Here is a 20,957-nt window from a genome sequence, read left to right as displayed (position 1 = left end):
GGACTTGACAATATTATTTCTCTTGACACTTGAATTATTTTTTCTCTAAGTCGAAAACTATTTTGTCTTGGCCTGCATCAACATTTTTTGTACGATTAGTAAATTATTTTTTTCCGTACTCGAAAAATGCTTGTCTTACCTGCTTCAATATTTTTTCTCGGACTGTCAAAAACAATTTTTTTTTGCCTGCATCAACATTTTTTTCTAGGGCTGGTAAATAATTTTTTCTCGGACTAGAAAAATATTTTTCCTTGTCCTGCTTCAATATTTTTTCTAGGAATGGTAAATTGTTTTTTCTCGGATTCGAAAAGTATTTCTTCTTAGACTCGAAAAATGTTCTTTCTCGGACTGAACAAATAATTTTTTTCTGACTGTCAAACAATTTTTCTCGAACTCGATGATCTATATTGTTTCTTATTTTTATTATTTTTCTTAGGACACTTGAATTATTTTTTCTCCGACTCGATAAATATTTTTTTCGGACTGTCAAACAATTTTTCTCGGACTCAACGATTATTTATTTTTAAATTTTTTAATTTTATTATTTTATTTTTTTAGGACTGTCCGATAAATATTTTGTTCGGTCTGCTTCGATATTTTTTCTCTTATTTTATTTCGGACGCCGAATGTATTTTTTCTCGGACTCGAGAAATACCTTTTTCGAGCTTGCTTCAGTATTTTTTCTTGGACTGGTAAATTGTGTTTTTCGGACTCTCAAATTATTTTTTCCGAGATTTTTTCTCTGACTCGAAAAATATTTTTCAGCCTTCTTCAACGTTTTTTCTCGTATTGATGAATTATAAATTGTATTTTTTTCCTGACTTGAAGAATATTCTTTCTCCTACTCGATTAATATCTTTTCTCGGAATCGAAAATTATTTTTTCTCTGACTGAAAAAATATTTTTTTCGGCCTACTTTAATATTTTTTCTCGGACTGGTTAATTATTTTTCTTGGACTCGAAAAGTATTTCTTCCTGACTCGAAAAATAGTCCTTATCGGACTCGAAAAATATTTTGTTTCTATCAAATTATTTTTTCTCTGACTAGAAAAACATTCAGTAATTTTTCTGAAACTTAAAAAAACTGAAAAATTAGAAATAAATATATTTTCTAGGCCTGCATCAATATTAAACTAGTAAATTATTTTTCGGAACATTCTGTTGTATTTGGTTGGCTCTCATTTCATTTCTAGCAAGCTGCTTATGATACAACTCAAATGCAACCTAAACATAGGGCCTCGGTAGCGCAGTAGGCAGCGCGTAAGTCTCATAATCTTAAGGTCGTGAGTTCGATCCTCACCCGGGGCACGATCTTTTTGTTTACATTCGTTCGTCGTGCAATATTTTTATAACACCCTCCAGACTGAAATATAACCGTCCTAATGAAAACTTTCCCAACAAGGTGTTTTGACCCCGTCGGCGTTTAATCTATAAATCGCCATTAAATTCAATAAAGTTATTGTCGCCCGACAATGAAATGAATACGAGTTCAATGCGATTTTAATCTGAAATGCAGGAAATGTCCAATTTTCTCGCGTCGATGTTGCTTTGTTGGAACAAAGAGACAAAAACGAAACAAGGTTGAAACGCCAAGGCGAATGCTCGCGTTCGGATAGTAAAAATAATCAAAACAACTCATGCAAATTTGATGGATGTGTTTTATTTTGATCCAGTCGGGTTTGCTGAATCGAAGCAGGGAAATAACTCGGAAAATTATACCTTGTTTTTTCGAGCTATACCTACTTCATTAAAACGGGATGTAAATCTCATCGGTATAAAGTTAGCAATGAGCATACACATATGCTCGAAGATGAAAAACAGGGATATTTTGCTAAATTCTAATCATCCAGTAATATGGATAAATATATAAAACAGTTTTGCAGGATATTTCTGTAATTATCTATTACACTGGCCAACAAAATGAAAAAAAAAAAATTGGTGCCGGAAATCTAACATCTGATTTCAGATGTTTTTAATGTGCTGATTCCAAAAATGCCACCAGATTTTTTCTATCAGTTCTAGTTCCTGAGATACACGTTACAGGTTAAATGGTATATTTTTCTCAAAACGTAGTTTAAAATGTGTTCTTTTACATAACGGTAACAAATATGGCTCAATTCCTATTGGTCATTCTACTACCATGAAGGAAGAATATGAAACAATAGCATTAGTTTTGAGAAAAATTAAATACGAAGAACATCAGTGGTCAATTTGTGTTGATTTAAAAATGATTAACTTCCTCCTTGGGCAGCAGAGTGGTTATACAAAATATCCTTGTTGTGCCTTTGGGACAGCAGAGCTAAAAATGAGCACTGGGTTAACAAATATTGGCCTTCAAGAGATGTCATGATTCAAGGAATACAAAACGTGATCAACGAACCTTTGGTTTCAAGAGAAAAAATCTTACTTCCGCCCTTGCATATCAAGCTAGGCCTAATGAAGCAATTTGTGAAGGCTTTAAATCGAGATGGAAATTGTTTTGGGTATTTGTCACGTAAATTTCCTGGCATTAGCACGGAAAAACTAAAAGCTGGTATATTTGATGGTCCTCAAATAAGGCAACTGGTTAAAGATCCACAATTCACCACATCAATGAACGAGACTGAATCTAACGCTTGGAGTTCATTTGTTCAAGTAGTACAAAATTTTCTTGGCAATCATAAAGCAGAGAATTACGTAGAATTAGTGGAAACTATGCTTTCAAATTTTAATATTCTCGGCTGTAACATGAGTAACAGCCACCTAGATCGTTTTCCAGAAAATTTAGGTGATTGTAGTGAAGATCAGGGGGAAAGATCCCATCAGGATATTAAAACTATGGAAGATCGTTATCAAGGACGATGGGATAGCCACATGATGGCGGACTACTGCTGGAGCCTTCAGCGAGACTGCCCTAGTAAACTCCATTCTAGAAAATCGTATAAAAGAAATTTTTTATGTGATTAGTGACTAATGTAATTTTGTAAATTAACTTTTTGCAATAAATACTTAAATCCATGTGTCTTTGTTTTTTTTAACTGTCAATAGTAATATTATATATTATAACAGTTATAACGTAAATTATATACACAATTTTTTAAAAAAATCTCAAAAACTAGATCTGATAGACAAAATCTGAGAACTTTTTTACATACTCCATCCAAAAATTACTCAGGAACAGTTACCAAATCGCAGGCACCAAAATGTGTTGGCCTGTGTTATAATTAACATTTCAAGAAATATTTCTTTTTTTCTAAACATTTGATTCCAAATTGATGCTTTGGTTTAAGAAACATACTAAGGCGTTTCAAAAAATAAAAATTATTCTTTCTTGGAACCACTCTCAAAAGTTTCGTTGGAATGTCAAAATAGGCCTCTGAAAATACGAGCCCTCAATTTTGATGTTAAGGTTGTCCGCATAGCACTTTTCGATTTCCCATAAGAATAACACAGGAAAAAATTTGTTTTCTTCTGATTTTTATAACCAAAGAACGATTAATTGCATTGCAATATCCTTTTTACGTTTTGTAGAGAATTAAACGCTCTACAAAAAAGGTCTGATGTCATTTTTCGATAAATGAACTCAGTCGAAAGTTATCCAAGGGAAAAGTTTAATTTACCCTCAATTTAGCCATTTTTCTGAATGATTTGCCAAAATATTATGTTTGTAGAAAAAATGGGACCAAAACATTTCACAAAATATAAATCAGACCTCTGAAGTCTGTGAACCAAATTTGAGAGTATTATATGAAAGTTTTGAGCGTGTTTCCGAGAAAAAGTAATTTTTTTGTTTTTTTTTAAACGCCCTAATACCCAATACCTACCTAATGTTTTTTCCAAGCCCAATTTCCACCAAGGAAATGCTTTTTGAAATTCGTGCAAAGAATTTTTTTTTCTGATTAATTAAGTACATCGAACAATTTTGCAGATATCTAACGCTTATTGGCAGTTTTTTTTTAAATTAACTATTGAAATCTCATCACATTTTGAAAACAATTGAAGATCCAGAAATAATGTATACTTAAAAGAAATCGTAATTTTTTAATTTGAAACCAGCATATTTGAAAAGAGATTTCATCCGAGAGCAGCCTACATTCTTTTACTAACTTCAAGAGTCAGTACCTAATTTTATAAAATAATCATATAAAGGAGACCTATTTATCTTCGTTGTAGAAACACCTTCTGAAATATTTACATCGATTTAGAAACATCCTGTTTATAGAACGAGTTATTCCTATTCTATTTCACTAAATATATCAATCATTGGAAACCAATTCAGTTTACTAATCATTTCTTTTTTTCAGGTAAGCGTTAATTTTGATGAATACGATGTCGCAGAGTGAAATCATAAAGCGGATCATTATTTATTTTGAAAAATGTAAGTATTTCATATCCATACACAATATAAAAGATGGAAATTGAATAAAATAAGTTAAATATTTTGCACGTTAGGTACTCAAATTCTGAGAAAGATTCACATTCACTCAACTATTCAAAACCTATAGATTTTCAAAAGTAGTGTATAGACTATGACTGTTATGTACTAATTAATTTATTTTAATGTGGTCAGCATTTTATTGCACACGTTTATCGTACCTAATTTCACAAATATTCAAATTGCAAAAAATATTCTTCTTTATTGTCTCTCGAAATATATCAAAATATTTTTTATGTTAAAATTCTGGAGGAACAAATACAAAAAAATTCTTCTCCTAAATTCCAATTTAATCAGAATTTTTGTATTCCTTTAACGTTGCTTGCAGGTCGATTTGTTGAAAAGTCTTTTCAATCTCCATTTTCCTGCTCACTTACAAAGGTTAATTATTGGAAGTAAATCAAAAAACCTAGACGATCTATTCTTTTCACTTCCATTCAATGGATGTAGTATTTTAAATCATATACGTAGGCATTATGCTGAGTCGAATGGACTGCATTGTTTCATAACAAACAAATTTCATTAACATCTTGCTGCTAATTTCTTCATGACATTGGAGTCGAAAAGTCGGTATTTGTTTACAAGTTTGAGAATTGTAAGTTTTACATGACACAGATGATTCATTTCGGGAACTAGATCACCCACAGCGGAGGTTCTCATATTTTCCTAAAATAGCTCAACAATAAGTCATTCCAATGTTGGTGTTATCGGAGTATGCTCTTGAGAGATCGTAAAAAACCAGCTGAGTGAATCTGAGGCGTCAAAAAATATTATATCAAGTGTTATGATACACTAAATTATTATTTTATCCATTTGGAAAAAAAACGGAACATTATCTTATTTTCTTTTAATCAAACTTAAAATTCGAGACGAATATCCGAATAAAAATTTGTTTATCTTTGCCTTCTTAAATTAATTTTCAATTTGAAAAATTTTGTAGATAAGTTCCAATATAAAAGATTATAGGGGTTGATTTTCACTCCCCTTCACAATTACTTAATTATTCAATAAGCAAAAATTGGATAGAAAATAGGTATAAAAATAAAAAAATTCAACCAATTTTATTGAGCAGTAATTCAGAGCTGGAAGAGGATCAAATTAGTTTGTTTCATTGTTGATACTAATATGTAGTTTCAATATTTTGCTCTCTTAAGTTATTTTCAACAAAGAATCTGATTCTGCTGAGATATTTGGATACAGAAGTTGTCAAAGCAATCATTGAAATATTGAAATAAATACAGATATAATTGAAAATGAGGTGAAAGGGTAACACCCAATTTTTAATGTCTCTTTACTAACATTCACTGAAATGTCCCCATGGGAGACTTATTACACATTGTGAAACACCCATTTGCTCAGCTTTATCGATTTGTCTCATGCCAACTCAAAGCATCTACCATTAGATTAATCTATCCCCAAGTTAATTGACGTCGTTTCTTTAACAACTGCAGAAAATATATTTCTCCAACTTACCGTCAATAAAATCGAATTGAAATTAATCAATTCGAACAATTCAACATTGCAAATTCCACTTTTCGCAACACTACCTAAAATATGCAGTTTTTGTTAATTTCTTCACATTCACTTGTTTGAAATGATAATTTGTTCAGATACATCAGAAATCTGAGCAAAATTCGATCTCATATTTTTTCAGGATCCTTTTCATGTCAACCTGAACTATGCAGGGTGACTTTTTGACTTGACACATACAGGGTGTTTTCAAAGGTGAGGCTTTTTTTTGACAGAAGGTAGAACTCATCAAAATAAGTCGTTTCACTAAGAATTGTCTATATAAAATATCCAAGATGGCTGAGACACAACACGTAGGAGCTCGACAAAATTTGTGGAAATTTGTGTCACCTGTGGAAGGTGACACCGGCATCTTAAAAACGAAACAAAACATAAACATATGGCTGGACAATGAATGGTTCAGTACCAAGTTCATCGCATTAGATGCATCAGGTCACTTTTGAATGAATCATAATTGTTGTGTCGTGCAATTTAGGGTAAAAAAAAATTAGAAAATCGAGGCAGTTTCTTTAAAGTGCTTATGTTAGTTATATTGAAAAAGTGCTATGATGTTTCCCCATTTCATCCCATTTTTACGACGATTGTTGAAATGTTCGAACAAGAAGACTGTGATGCCCATTGTGAAAAAAGTCCTGAATAATTCAGACGAATTTTATCGGTGAGATTTTGAAGCATTATTTTATTTTCACACTTGTGTCCTAAGTCTCTTGTGTCAGTTGGTATCAAAATGAGCCATTTCATAAAATCGTGTAAGTTACTAAAAAATAATGAGAACAATTCGGCAATCCTAAGTTTCCATTTTCATTACCACGTAAATATCGAACGAGCCAATATCCTAAACGAAACCACATGGTCGAATCAGGAGAGGAGATAAGTTTTTTCCTATAGCTCTGCGATAATTCAGCTAACAAACGGTCTAGGGTCGTAGTAGGATCTATTTCAGTAATCATTTCAAATTTTTTTCTCAAACTTTGTCATTTTGAAAGTTTTTATTCGTGATTGTTGGTGAAACGCTTCATTTTGACCAGTTTTCTGTTGACAAAAAATCCTCACCTTTAAATACTATTTCAACAGTGTCAACAGTGGGGTCAAATTTTACACTTTTTTTGCAATTTTTTTTCGATTCGGTGCAATAAAAAAGATATATGAGCCATTCAAAGGTTTCATACTGAGCTATGCCACCCCTGAAAAAAAATCCCTTCAGTTCAGAATAACAAGCTGAAACTATGAGCCTACATATCTCTGGATCTTTCAGAGTTGCATTCATTCAAAGTACCCAAATTTTCGAAGGTGTTTCTATTGACCTCAGAAATCTTCTGTTAAATGTAGAATTAAGTCAAAGAACAACAATTCAGGACTTGGAGTGACAATCTGATAAAGCTGCAATTATTGTTTCAATGCATAGTTCTTTCAGAAGATTCAGTATGTTATCGATAACACCGACTAACGTAAACAAGGAAGCGTTTCAGAGTTGCATCATTCCAAATAATTGTAATAAGAAAGAAGATACGGTACAATATATTTCAAGATACCTTATCTTGTGTGTTCAAAATATTTCGGACGCACTCATGATTACCAACGTAATGAATCACATCGATATAAATCTTCGTCTAACTATTCCTCATAAAAAAAATACTGGTATCGTAGTTATTATGCAAGTGTGTTCAGATATTCCTGGAGATGTTAGATAGCGGCTATGTATGACATGGTGATTAATTAACACAGCATCCCATTTGTGGACTAATAGTATCTATATTTGTATTTCCATTTCCAAACATACCGACAGTTATATTTTTCAATCAGTGTTCAACGCAGCTGGCTCGACGATGACAATGGCGCCAATACGAGGGTTTGGTATTGTCCAATTGCCTTATATTACGTTTTAGTACACATTTGCAGAAATATTCATGATTTCAGTGATAAACGAGACTGCTTTAGTTGCTGGGATTAGATGAAGTACTAAATGTCATTTCCCTCTCTTTCCCAGACTCTCAAATTCCTAGAATTTCAACACTACCAAAAGACCTTGATGTGTTAAAAATAATTCTGCATTCCCATGAATTTTGCAGAAATGATTCACGAATAAAAAAGTTCTGGTCACGTCTATTCCCAATCGTTATTAGACTTCTGAGAAGGGTGTTGGGAACATTAGACATTTGGTGCAGCGAATTTTTAATTGATGTTTACCCTGAGGTCTGCTCAGAATTTGCATGGGTCCAAGAAAGACAATGGAGCATAACACCAAATACACTGCTCAACAGTTGAAGTAGATAAATTGCGTTCATTGATTATTGATGTATTAAGTTAGGTGTAACTGCCTGAAATGGGAACAGTGAGCAAGACTCATTTAGAGCGACCATTTAGAAATAGACAAATGTATAGAATAAATATTCTTCCTGGTGGCTTAAAATGCTTCTATTACAAATTGTTGAAAAGTTCAATACCGGCCTCCTTTAGCTTGTTGTAGTGCTATTGGGCATTGTGCCAATGAAACTATCAATGAAATTTAGAGGAATACTTTGCCAAATGTCCCTCAAAGCATTGGCGAGCTGTTGTAATGTCCGCAGTGGGTCAATTAAGCGGTCAAGTAGCATACAACTCCGTGTCAGTAAGGTTAGCACGCATTCTTTCGTAAATTAGGTTATTTTTTTTTGTATTCGTTAGTAACTCGTTAGTAAATATTTGTAACATACAAATTTTTGTTTGTAACCTAACTTATATTGGGAAAATGACACCCTCAAAAGCGAATACAGCACCCATATTTTCGAAAATTCCAATTCCAATAGCACTCCGTTAGTAACTATTTGTAACGACAGAATTTTCGTTTGTAACCTTAACTATACTGGGAAAATGACACTGTCAAAATGGGAATTTAGCATCCACATTTTCGAAAATGTTAGTAACTCATTAGTTACTATTTGTAACAACAAAATTTTCGTTTGTACCTAAAAGATAGTTGAAGAAAAACACCACATTCCGCTGGGTACTGACTTGGCAGGCATCCACTAATCGATTTTTCGCTAAAAATAAAATTATGTTGGACAGTGCATCGTTAGTAACTATTTGTAACAGAAAAATTTCCGTTTGTAACCTTAACTATAATGGGAAAATGACACACCCAAAATCTAAGTTAGCTCCCACTTTTTCGAAAATTAATAAAATTTTTTATTCGTTAGTACCTCGTAAGTAACTATTTGTAACACCAAAATTTTCGTCTGTACCTTGAAGCTAGTGATAGAAAAACACCGCATTCCGTTGGTTGCTAACTTCACGGGCACCCGCTGTTCGATTTTTCGCGAAAAATAAAATATTGGAAAGTCTATCGTTAGTAACTATGTATAACACGAAAGTTTTTGTTTGTAACTCGTTAGTTACTATTTGTAACAACAAAATTTTCGTTTGTACCTAAAAGATAGTTGAAAAAAAACATCACATTCCGCTGGTACTGACTTGGAAAGCATCCACTAATCGATTTTTCGCTAAAAATAAAATTCTGTTGGAGAGTCCAACGTTAGTAACTATTTCTAACAGAAAAATTTTCATTTGTAACCTAAACTTAAATGGGAAAAAGACAACCCCAACATGCGAAGTTAGCACTCACTTTTTCGAAAATTAATAATACTTTTTATTCGTTAGTAACTTGTAAGTAACTATTTGTAACACCAACATTTTCCTTTGCACCTCAAAGCTAGTGGAATAAAAACACCGCATTCGGCTAGACAGAGTACAGAGTACCATCGAGAGTAAAAGCCAAATCGAGAATTTCCAACATATTGGTTCTTATACTCACACTCTTCACAATTTTAGGGTGCAATTTTTCATTAGTGGTTGGAAAGAAGAAAAATTTTGTCCATAAATAGTAACTAACGAAGTACGATTGGAAGCAAAACGAAAATATAGAATTTTAGAAAACGAGGGTGTTATCTTCGGATTTTGAGGGTGCTGTTGTCCCATTGTATGTTAGTTTACGAACATACAACAACATTGTGTGTTGAAAATAGTTACTAACTTGACTCTTCAACTGAATTTTATTTTTGGTTGCTCTTTAAGTTAGCACCCAGCATAATACTGTGATTTTCCTTCATTATTCTTGAGAACCAAACTAAAATTCAATGTTACAAAAAGTTACTAACGAGTTACTAACAACATTGTGTGTTGAAAATAGTTACTAACTTGACTCTTCAACTGAATTTTATTTTTGGTTGCCCTTTAAGTTAGCACCCAGCATAATACTGTGATTTTCCTTCATTATTCTTGAGAAACAAACTAAAATTTTAATGTTACAAAAAGTTACTAACGAGTTCCTAACAACATTGTGTGTCAAAAATAGTTACTAACTTTACTCTTCAACTGAATTTTATTATGGGATGCCCTTTAAGTAAGCCCCAGCATAATACTGTGATTTCCTTCATTATTCTTGAGAAACAAACTAAAATTTTGATGTTACAAAAAGTTACTAACGAGTTACTAACGGATGCAAACAAAATTAACTTTATTTTCGAAAAAGTTCGGATTTTGGGGGTGCCATTATCCCATTATAGGCAAGGTTACAAACGAAAATTTGGGCGTTACAAATATGTAGTTACTAACGAAGTGCTATTGGAAGCAAAAAAAATGAAGAATGTTCGAAAATGGGGATGCTAAATTCGAATTTGAGGGTGTCATTTTCCCATTATAGATTAGGTTACAAACAGAAAATTATGTGTTACAAATAGTTACTAACGATGGACGAACTGTATTTTATTTTTCGGGAAAAATTTAACAGTGGGTGCTCATGGAGTTAGCACCCAGCTGAATGCGGTGTTCTTCTACCACTATCTTTAAGGTACAAACGAAGATTCTGGTGTTACAAATATTATAGTAACTAACATTTTCGAAAAAGTGCTAACTTCACGGACGCTGCAACTCTAAAAATGGTTCTCAGAGCTAGCCGCTTGCATTACTTGTATGCTCTTCCTATACACTTCATCGAAAAACTGAAAAACGAATCTGTTCTGGAGAACGTAGATTCAGAATCCCTGAAAAAGTTTCTGTATAAATGTGTGTGTTTGTTTAAGAGGAGTTTATACCACGGGACTTTCTCGCCATCCGTATAACTCTTTAAAAGGGAGAAAGACTACAAGAATGTGGGGTGTTACCAGAACACTTGAACGATAAGTAGAAGTTACGAATATTACAATAGTTTCCACTTTCGTCCAAAAATGGCAGCACTCAACGAATGTCTTCTTCTTTCAATTTCACCAGGGCACGAATTGTAGCCAATGGCGAGACTTTTCCAGAAATGTCTTCATGTGGGAATTCATAGAAGAGATAATTTCACCTCGGAAAGTTAATAACATGAATCAATATTAATTTGTTCTTCAAAGAAAAAATTTTATCCGTTTGACGAATAAAAAAATTTCTGACTTTCCGAGATGACGAACTGATTGAATTGAATTATAATAAAAACCACATATAAATTAGTGGTTTCTGATGTAAGATATTCATTTCCTCTCTTTGAAGTGACCACCAAAACGGTGTAGACCCCTCTTAAGGCGAGCGTTCTTGTGGACATTGTAGAGGTCGCAAGTTTGTAGATATTGTTCTCATATTTGGCAGGATTATACTGATCTATGGTATCCAGTAGCACATTGAGTTTGGTGAGAATCGAAGGAATCGTTTTTGAGTTATGCCCATTCTATAAAAAATTGTGAATGTGGTCTTTTCAGTAATTTTTTACTCGTTTTGTTTGAGGATTTTTGAACAGACTCTGCTTCGTTTGGTAGTGGAATAGAAGGTTCATTTTGAAAAAATCTCCATGTTATCATATCTACGAGAATTGCATAGAATTGATGAATTTTCACTTGCAGAAGCAGAAAAACGCAATTTCACTGAGTAGCAGTGATGAATAAAGAAAAATACTGATCTTTTGAAAAAGAGTATCAGCTAAAAATCATTTCTTGATGGTAACAAAGACATCCAATGTCTCCATTCAATAATTAAAAGAACCCAATCACTTTTCTGATTTCGAAATCTTGGATACAGTGTTATCAGGAAAATTAAACCAAAACAAAGTGACGTCTTCGAGATTTTTCCATCGACTCCCTGGTTTCCCAGCAATATCGATTCCATTTGGAATTTTCTACACCAACCGCTATCGCGACTCTAGACGGAAATCAATGATTCGGCGATTCACTGGAAAACAATAAAAGGTTTGATTTCTTAGATCACGTTGTGCAGAAAGGAAACGGAAGCTGGGACCTGAAAGTTCGGTAACCACATCATAGACGCCATGGTGGTGGCTACCGGAAACAGGGTCGCACTCTTGCATTTTAATCGTTAGATTTTCGGAGAACCGTAGGAAAGGACTGGGAATGACTTTAACTGTTCTTTGCATTGTTTTGTCCGGGATTGACGTACGTAAAGATGAGTAATCTTGCGCTTTATCCCTGGAAGTAGGTAGGTATGATTATACGGGGTGTTTCATTGGGAAACGGAAATACTCGAGAGGCGATTAGAGTACACAGTGGTTCTAGATATACAGGATGTTTCCTAATCGAATGTCATTATTTATGGGGGTGACTTTTGGGCCCATTTTAAGAAAGAAACTTCACATGAACATATGTCCTAAACATCTTACCATTTGAGATACAGGGTGGTGAAGTTTTCACGCCACTGATTCTATTCAATTATGAGCAAATTTGTAAAAGTACCACCCAGAGCTCTGGGTGGTACTTTTTTCAGAATTTAATTCTTGTCTGAATGCCGCTAAAATCTTCATTATATTAACGATATTGTCATGATCATGCACAGAAACGGTTTTTATTTTTTAAGCGGAAACCGTGAATCGGATTGAAAAAAGTCAATCGATCAACTTTGGTAAGAAATGATTGGGAATTTCAAAAATAATTTTTATTCCAGAAAAAATCTGCCATCAATGTCTGCCAAAATAGGTAGGTCAAATCACGTAGGAACGCCACTGGTGGAGATTAAAATAAGGGTTACATTAAAAAATGCTTCTTGGTTCATAGTAAATGTATGACAAATTTTATTCAAAATATCTGAGGTGGTATTGTATATATGATCATTATCCCAAATAACCTTTCGGTGTATGGGTTATCTTTGCATTACAATTTCACATTAATGGTGGTATTGTAGATATCAATAATAAATGATTTATTTTTGAAAACTTTACCATCCTGTATCTCACAAGGTAAGACGTTTAGGATATATGTTCACATGAAGTTTTCTTCTTAAAATGGACCCAAAAATCACCCCCATAAATATTGACGTTCAATTAGAAAACACCCTGTATATACCACACTATGGGCTCTCACTATCTCCGAAACCGAGATACAGGGTGTTTTATCAATTTTGTTCATTCATTCCTGGGATCATAACAAGCAAACCATACCGTACATTTTCTTCATATTTGGCACAATTGATTCTTATACAAAGATCAAATGGAACAATTTATTAACCACAAGGAAAATCCAGGTCCGGGTTAACAAAAATTATCCTTGAAAAAACATCCATATTTTGCAAATCTCTTTGCATATTTTAAGAGATCATTGAAAACTTAAATGAAACTTGTGCCTCACATTCTTGCGCGGACAATCTTACTACACCAATACTCAAACTTTTTTTGAGAACTTTGATACCGAAAATTGGTTACAAAAGTGACTTTCAGGAATAAATTATTAGAAGTATCGAATCCATTATTATTTTGAAATTACTAATCGTTAATTAAATACATTGGTTTCACTTAGTTGTAGAGTAAACTATAGTTCATTTCACAGGTACTCATAATTCGAAGAAGAGAAATTAACGCCCTGTATCTCGAGAACTATAAGAGCTAGAAGAAAACGGATGACACTTTCCTTAGCTCTCTTTCAGAGAAATAAAGAATGGTGAAAACCATAGCCTCCTACGATTCTTCGCTTTTGAGTCATAAAAAATGAGATTTTAACGATTTAGAAAAGTTCTCATAACTTTTTTGTCTTTGAAGTTACAGATCTGAAACTTGAACCTTCTTCTATTTCGTTGGGTTGAAAAAGTCGTAGTTCAGGTATCACCAATTTTGCCCACCCTGTACATACAGAACGTTAATTTGTTTTCTTCAAATTACAAGTAGGTATCCTCGTAATTACCTAGTAGCATCAAAATGCACAATTGGTTATTTTGCAGCTATAAAAAGGGAAAAAATATATTATATAATCAATTTGTAGTTTTGAAATAATTGTGGATTCAATATTATATTTCTATTGATTTATTATTGAAAGTCGATTCTTGATAGGTGGCAAAGTTCTTAAAATCTTCACTGCTGAATTCAAAATTTGTACAGTGAAACTTGTCTGCACAAAAATGTGAAACACACGTTTCAGTATTTTATACTCCTTCGAGATATGCAAATACAGAGTGTTGTTTCGGGGATACAATCGATTCATAATTTTTTGTTAACCCGGACCTGGATTTTCATTGTGGCTATCAAATATTTCATTGGAGCTTTTTATGAGAATCATGTATGCCAAATATAAACAACTGATATGTCATGATCCAAGGATGAAATGAACAAAATGCATAAAACACACTGTATCTCGGTAACGAAGACAGTCAAGGTCAATAAATGTGGTATATCTAAAACCACGGCTGTACCTTCTATTCGCCTCTTGAGTATTTCCGTTACCCAATGAAACACTCTGTATAGTTTCTTGCTATTCTGGGATTTTCGGCTAGACAGCTTCTGGTTTTGGATTTCAGACAGAACATGAGATGAATATCTTGTTTCGTTAGGAAAGGGCATCAACAAGTACGTGGTTTAAATTTACAATAGGGGAAGTCTAGATTCAACTCTGATGCTAAAATATGAATAATTTACACCTTTTCCTGACATACAATTCTTATTTATAGCAGGTAAAAAGTACAGTTGTATAGAAGAGAAAAGTGTTGCTATGATCGGGACGTCAAATTAGGAGCTTTTGAACCGTTCAACTTTTCCAAAATTTCCAAGAACTCAAATACGATCAAGCTAACAACTAGCGAACGTGGAGAAAAAGTTCTTCTGTCTTCTGTCCCACAATCTTCATTAGTTGTAATGACGACTAGTCTTGAGATTCATTTTCAAGTCATAAAAGGTACAAGCTAAAATAGTGACAAACTTCCTGTCATATAAAGTCCTCTCTTCTCAAAATCAGCTGACAGTAGAAAACACATTTTATGTGTTCTTTACGTGAAGTAAAATCTTGAAATAACTTCAAAATTCCACAATTCTCGTTGTTGACAGATATATAATAATTCCCAGCATCAATTTTACTGAATATTCATTGTATTCGTATTCAGATCAGAATCGGATTTCTCGATTGACTGATTCACAAATATCGCTTTGGTAGGTCATCTAAAAATAGTGGACTGGCTGTAGTATTTGCGAGATGCAACGATTTCCGGTAGGTTGCTGGGACAATGCCCCATCGGATTTCAGGTTTACCAGCCACGTCCTTATTCAGTGGGACAAGATTGAAGAACAACACTAATTTTTTTTCCACCATGTACCATTTGTGCGTCTGAGAACTCCAGAACCTTATTATGGTGGGATATTTGTCTTCTATAGGCGGTCGGAGTTCATATAGAAAGAAATTCCTACAAATTTCACACACTGAATCAATATATTTATTTATTTATCATCCGAAATAATGTTTTCTCACTTTCAGTTTGAACAAAATATTCGAATACTCGCCCCAGAATATATTATATTTTTTGTTGAATTTATGGGCGTTTGAAACTCAATATACACATCCGATATGTAGGTTAGGTATGTTATTTGTTTGGAAATCGTACATTTATCAACAGAAATTAAATGCATGGAAGTTGCATTTCTAGTTTAATTTATACATTGCTCAAAAATTGGATAGTTTTGGACGATTGGAACATTGGCGAGCTGTTGTAATGTCTGCGGTGGGCCATGCAAGCGGTGTAATTGCTGTGACACTGCAGACCAGACATGTTCGATACAATTTTGCTCTGGGGAGGCAGCAGACCAATCCTGTCGTTAAATTCCATGTACAGGGTGGGCAAAATTCGATGGGATTGAATGGCAGCTCTGTAACCGTAGGAGCTAGGGAAAACACTTTTCCTACCTCGATTTTCAAAAGATTGTTAATGGCCAAAACTGCATCCCTCTATCTTCTTTTGTTTTCAAGTTTTAAGTGAATACTCATTTTTCGGCCCTTCGTACTGGTGCCTTTATTTCGTAAAGCATCAGTGATATCGAAAAACAAATATTACATTCTATAGACACTTTTTCATGTAAAATGCAGTGGCGTAGTCAAAGATTTTTTTCAGTCCGTCATTTCAGTGATGTAGTGATAACTTTCATTTTTTTAAATATAAACCCTGTGTTATTTTTACATATTCGAGTCCCATATTTTTTCTGATTCAGAATTATAATATACTTCGTGTCTCTGATTGTTCTTCCAATAAAAAAACTCAAAAACTAGGTCGGTCTAGTTGGCAGGTCATTTCATTGATAACATAATAATTAACTTCTTACCCCTAAATTGTGTCATGTTAAAAAACGACACAGGTTTCGCCTCTGGTGGATTTCTTCAGGTTTATTATTCAGATATTAAAATTGGAACAACCTTGTAGATTTCAAAGATTAAACCTCATTATTATTACTTATATGAGAGACTGTGAGGATCACTTTAATTCCGGATATTTGAAAGGATGAAACATTTTCCAATATGGAATGAATCACGTTCAGAAAATTTCATAAACCTGGATTCAACTGAATATGTTCCGAAACCTTTTCAACTAGTAGATAATATAAATACTAGTACCACAACCCCTTCACAAATAAGGCTCTGCCAGTACCAGTATAGGTTAATTAGTAAATATGAAGTAGTCATAGAACACAAGTGTGAAAAATAGAACAATAGTTCAAAATCTCACCAATAAAATTCGTTTCAGTTATTCACGTAAAAATGGGATGAAATGGGGAAACATCATAGCTTTTCGTCAACATAAGTGACATAAGCACTTTCAAGAAACTGCCTCGATTTTCTATATTTTTTCACCCTAAATTGCACGATACAACAATTATTATTCTCTCAAAAGTGACCTGATGCATCTAATCCGATGAACTTGGTACTGAACCATTCATTGTCCAGCCATATGCTTATGTTTTGTTTCGTTTTTGCGATGCCGGAGTCACCTTCCACAGTCCCGTACTTGAAATTCAATGAAATTTTGTCGAACTTCTAGGGGTTGTATCTCAGCCATCCTGGATATTGTATATAGACAATTTTTGGTTAAACGACTTACACTGCCCAAAAAAATTAACGCACATTCTGAAAATCTCAATTTTAATGAAAGTTAACTCTACATTGACTTTATAATTTATTTTTTATGTTCTCTCGGGATGGTTTTGAACGAAACAAGACACATTAAATAGAAGATAAATTCAGGATTTCACCGAATCTTATGTGAAAGAAGAGAAATGAACAATTTTCAAAATACTGAAATGCTGATAAGTAATTTAATACTTGGTATTTCCACCCCTTCCGTTAATTACAGCTCGGCAACGACGGTTCATACTCAAAATGAGTGATCTTAAAATGTTCTGATCTAATCCTTCCCAGATATCTCCGAGTTGGATTCCTAACTCATTAAAAGTAGCTGGATGATTTTCTGAACTTCTCAGCCTTCTATTGAGGTTGTCCCAAACCTGCTCAATCGGATTGAGATCTGGACTTCTTGCTGGCCATTCCATTCGAGAGACTTCAACCTCTTCAAGGTACTCCTGAACGATGCGCGCACGATGGGATCAGGCATTATCGTCCATAAAAATGAAATTTTCACCAATGTATGGGGCAAGTGGCACTACATGCTCTTCAAGAATGTTCCTTATATACTTATCAGCATTCGTAGCTCCATTATCAACGACCACTAGGTCTGTGCGAGCAGTCAAAGATATTCCACCCCATACTATAATCGATCCTCCCCCGAAACCAGTAGTATTCAGGAAATTGCACTGAGCATATCTTTCATAAGGACGTCTGTATACAAGGGAACGTCGATCACAATGGTAGAGGCAGAACATAGACTCATTTGGGAAGAGAACTCTTTCCCAATCGGCCTCTTCCCAATGGATATGCTCTCTCGCAAAATCCAAACGCGCCCTTCGATGGGCTGGGGTAAGAGCTGGGCCTCTTGCCGCGACACGAGGCCTTAAATCATATTCTCTGAGGCGATTTATTATTGTCTGAGTGCTAATTTGCACCTCATGAGTTTGCTCAAGCTGAATTTGAAAGAGGCGAGCGGTTGCAAACCGCTCAAGTAACGTTCTTGAATGGCAGTTGTTACCCGTGGTCTCCCCTGTCCTGGTCTTCTGACATTCATACCTGTCTCCCTGAATCGCTGCAACGTTCTGGACACACTTGTATGGGAAACTCCAAACCTTTCTGCAATTCTTGTGTATGTCCACCCTTTTTCTCGCAAAACTACCGCTTGGGCACATTCCTCTCGGGTCGAATTGCGTGTTTCGCGTTGCATAGTGATCGAGTGTAGAAAATCAAACGAAAGAAAAACTATTGATCACTAGAATTGATCGAGAACAGCTGATTTTAGAATGGAGCCAATACATTCAAAATCTGATAATATCACCTTTTTTATTCCTGCTGGGAAAAAACATCTGTATTGAAGAAAACCGTTGAAAGTGGATAACATATGCATGCATAATTCTGATAAAAATAATTATCATTGAGAACACCTTCAGTTGTAAAATAAATTTGAGATTTCCATAATGTGCGTTAATTTTTTTGCGCAGTGTATTTCGACGAGTTCTACCTTCTATCAAAAAAAAGCCTCACCTTTGAAAACGCCTTCTGTTTGGTCTGTGTATATTCAGTTTAAAGAAATACTCGATTATGAACCATCAATACAAGATCTCCCAGAGATCTCCCACATCGGGAAGAAATGGAGTACAATTTTACAATACTGACGGAGATCCTCATCATTGTGCTTGTGAAACTGTACGTCGTCGCGTGGGTTCCTTGGTAAATTGTATTTTTACCGTATTTTTACGAAAGACTTGGTGTATCGTGAAAGGGAGCTGAACAATGACGAAAAATTGTAACATAGCTTAAAAATCATTCTGTATTTTCCCCTGAAGTTATCAGCCTCTGAATTCCTTTCGCACGAGCATTCACCTAGGTTAAAATCCCTTTCTCTACACCTGGTAGTAGATCCACTGAAACCCTAACGCAATTCAATCTGTAAACCGAGAAAATAACAGTTTTGAACCGCTCAATATGCAGAATTGAAAGTAAGAGCAGGTTGCACCCACATCCCTCGTCAACAGATCACTGACCTCGCAGAATGTATTATTAATAAAACGCTAATATGAATCGAAAACCTTACCAGACGTCGAACGAGACTACCAAACAGAATGTAGGATACAGCGGATGATGAAGTGCTAAATACGAATGCCGACATTAACATCCGATGTTCGATCTATTGATGAAGCTGCCCATAAATCAGCTGTTGCATGAATCATCTGGTGTCCCAGTGAAATTCGCGTCTAAAGGGGAGCATGGACGGGAGGATTCGTCTGGTGCTGCTACACCTGGTAGTGGAGATGGGAATATCCCAAGTCATTTGGTATTTAGGTATCAATTTTCTCCACGTGTTGAACAATTTCGATAATTATATGATATGGCTTAGGAACCAATTATTCTGTTGCATAAGGCACGAAATAATTATAGTTCTAAGTAACCCATAATATGGTTAAGAACAGGATGAGCGCTTCGTGATAATTGTTTGCTGAGAAATAGTGAAAAAATGTTGCCTTATGATTCTTTGGGAAAATCTTGGTATTTACCCAAGCCACGATCAAGAAAGGTTTATCACCTTGTGTAATTTAATATTTCATTCATTCGTTCTTTTCCTTCAATAAGAGTGATCTTTTCCTGTCCATAACTATGTTTCCTCACCATTTTGTAGAGTTGATAATGATAAGAATAAAATTTCAAAAATTTCAAAGATTTAAAAAAAAAACAAAATGAATTGTATAAGAGAATAACATTGTCCTTGGGAGAATCTCCAATACCATAACAGGATCTACTAGTGCCATATCTGTTGTATGACGATGGCACAGATTATAGGTTAGGTAATAGATACATTGATGAATGAAAATGAGTTGCCTATTGGAATAGCGTGCAGATGATGTTGAATAATAGCGAGTTTTTATCATACCTGCATAATAAGTAATCCTTGTTCCATGAACTAGAAAGAGTCTATATATTTCCCTCTCACAAACGGTTTTATCGAATGAAATGAATTTAGGAATATATACTTCATTCAATTTTATCTTAGCAGTCGGTTGGCCATGGAAATTTGACACATTTCACTCTGTATAGTACGAAAATGTGGGGTTATGAAGCTTGTCAAAACATTTTTGGGTTTTAAATCAACGCTATGTTGCCCGTTCTACGTAAAAGTTTCTGTTATTAAGTATTTTATCACAATGTCGAATCTCTTCGGAAAATATGTGACGGACATAATTGAAGTTCATACAAAATGTTTGAAGGCATACCAAATCCAGTTATTTGCATGGAAAATACAAGAAATCAGTATAATTTCATAATATGCACTAGCTTGAGGAGAGTTAATGTTCGTTATCTTCTTTGGCTTATCATTTGTAGATTTCAAAAATATTAACCCGAAGATGAAATGCATATGATCCAGTGGTTGGGAATGGGTATCTCCCGAAGGAATTAACAGATAATTACAAGAATGTTAAATTCTTCAACAAAAATCATCTTGCATCAATATAAGTAAAAGGAATTGAAGGAAGTTTCAAGTTAAGATGAAACTTCACCGTTGAACAAAAATTTCACATGTAAACAAGTAACAGGGCAACTTGCGCGTATTTGTGGCTATGCATCTTAATACATTGATGTAATAATAGTAATTAGGTATTTATTAGTACCCTAAGACATTTACATTGTATAGGACAAGTCAAATGAAAAATAGAAAA

At 34.2% G+C, this 20,957-nt stretch overlaps 1 protein-coding gene and 1 non-coding gene across 2 annotated transcripts in view; both read left to right on the top strand.

Annotated features, from left to right (window-relative positions):
• Positions 1-20,957, top strand: part of LOC123316842 (matrix metalloproteinase-2-like) — a 141,657-nt gene that overhangs the window by 31,482 nt on the left and 89,218 nt on the right. The window lies entirely within an intron of this gene.
• Positions 1,236-1,308, top strand: Trnam-cau. Its single transcript has one exon. It is a non-coding gene; the product is annotated as a tRNA-Met (tRNA).

Source organism: Coccinella septempunctata, chromosome 7 (genome assembly GCF_907165205.1).
Source record: "Coccinella septempunctata chromosome 7, icCocSept1.1, whole genome shotgun sequence".
Taxonomy (NCBI): Eukaryota; Metazoa; Arthropoda; class Insecta; order Coleoptera; family Coccinellidae; genus Coccinella; species Coccinella septempunctata.
This window is presented reverse-complemented; position numbering and strand designations above follow the sequence as displayed.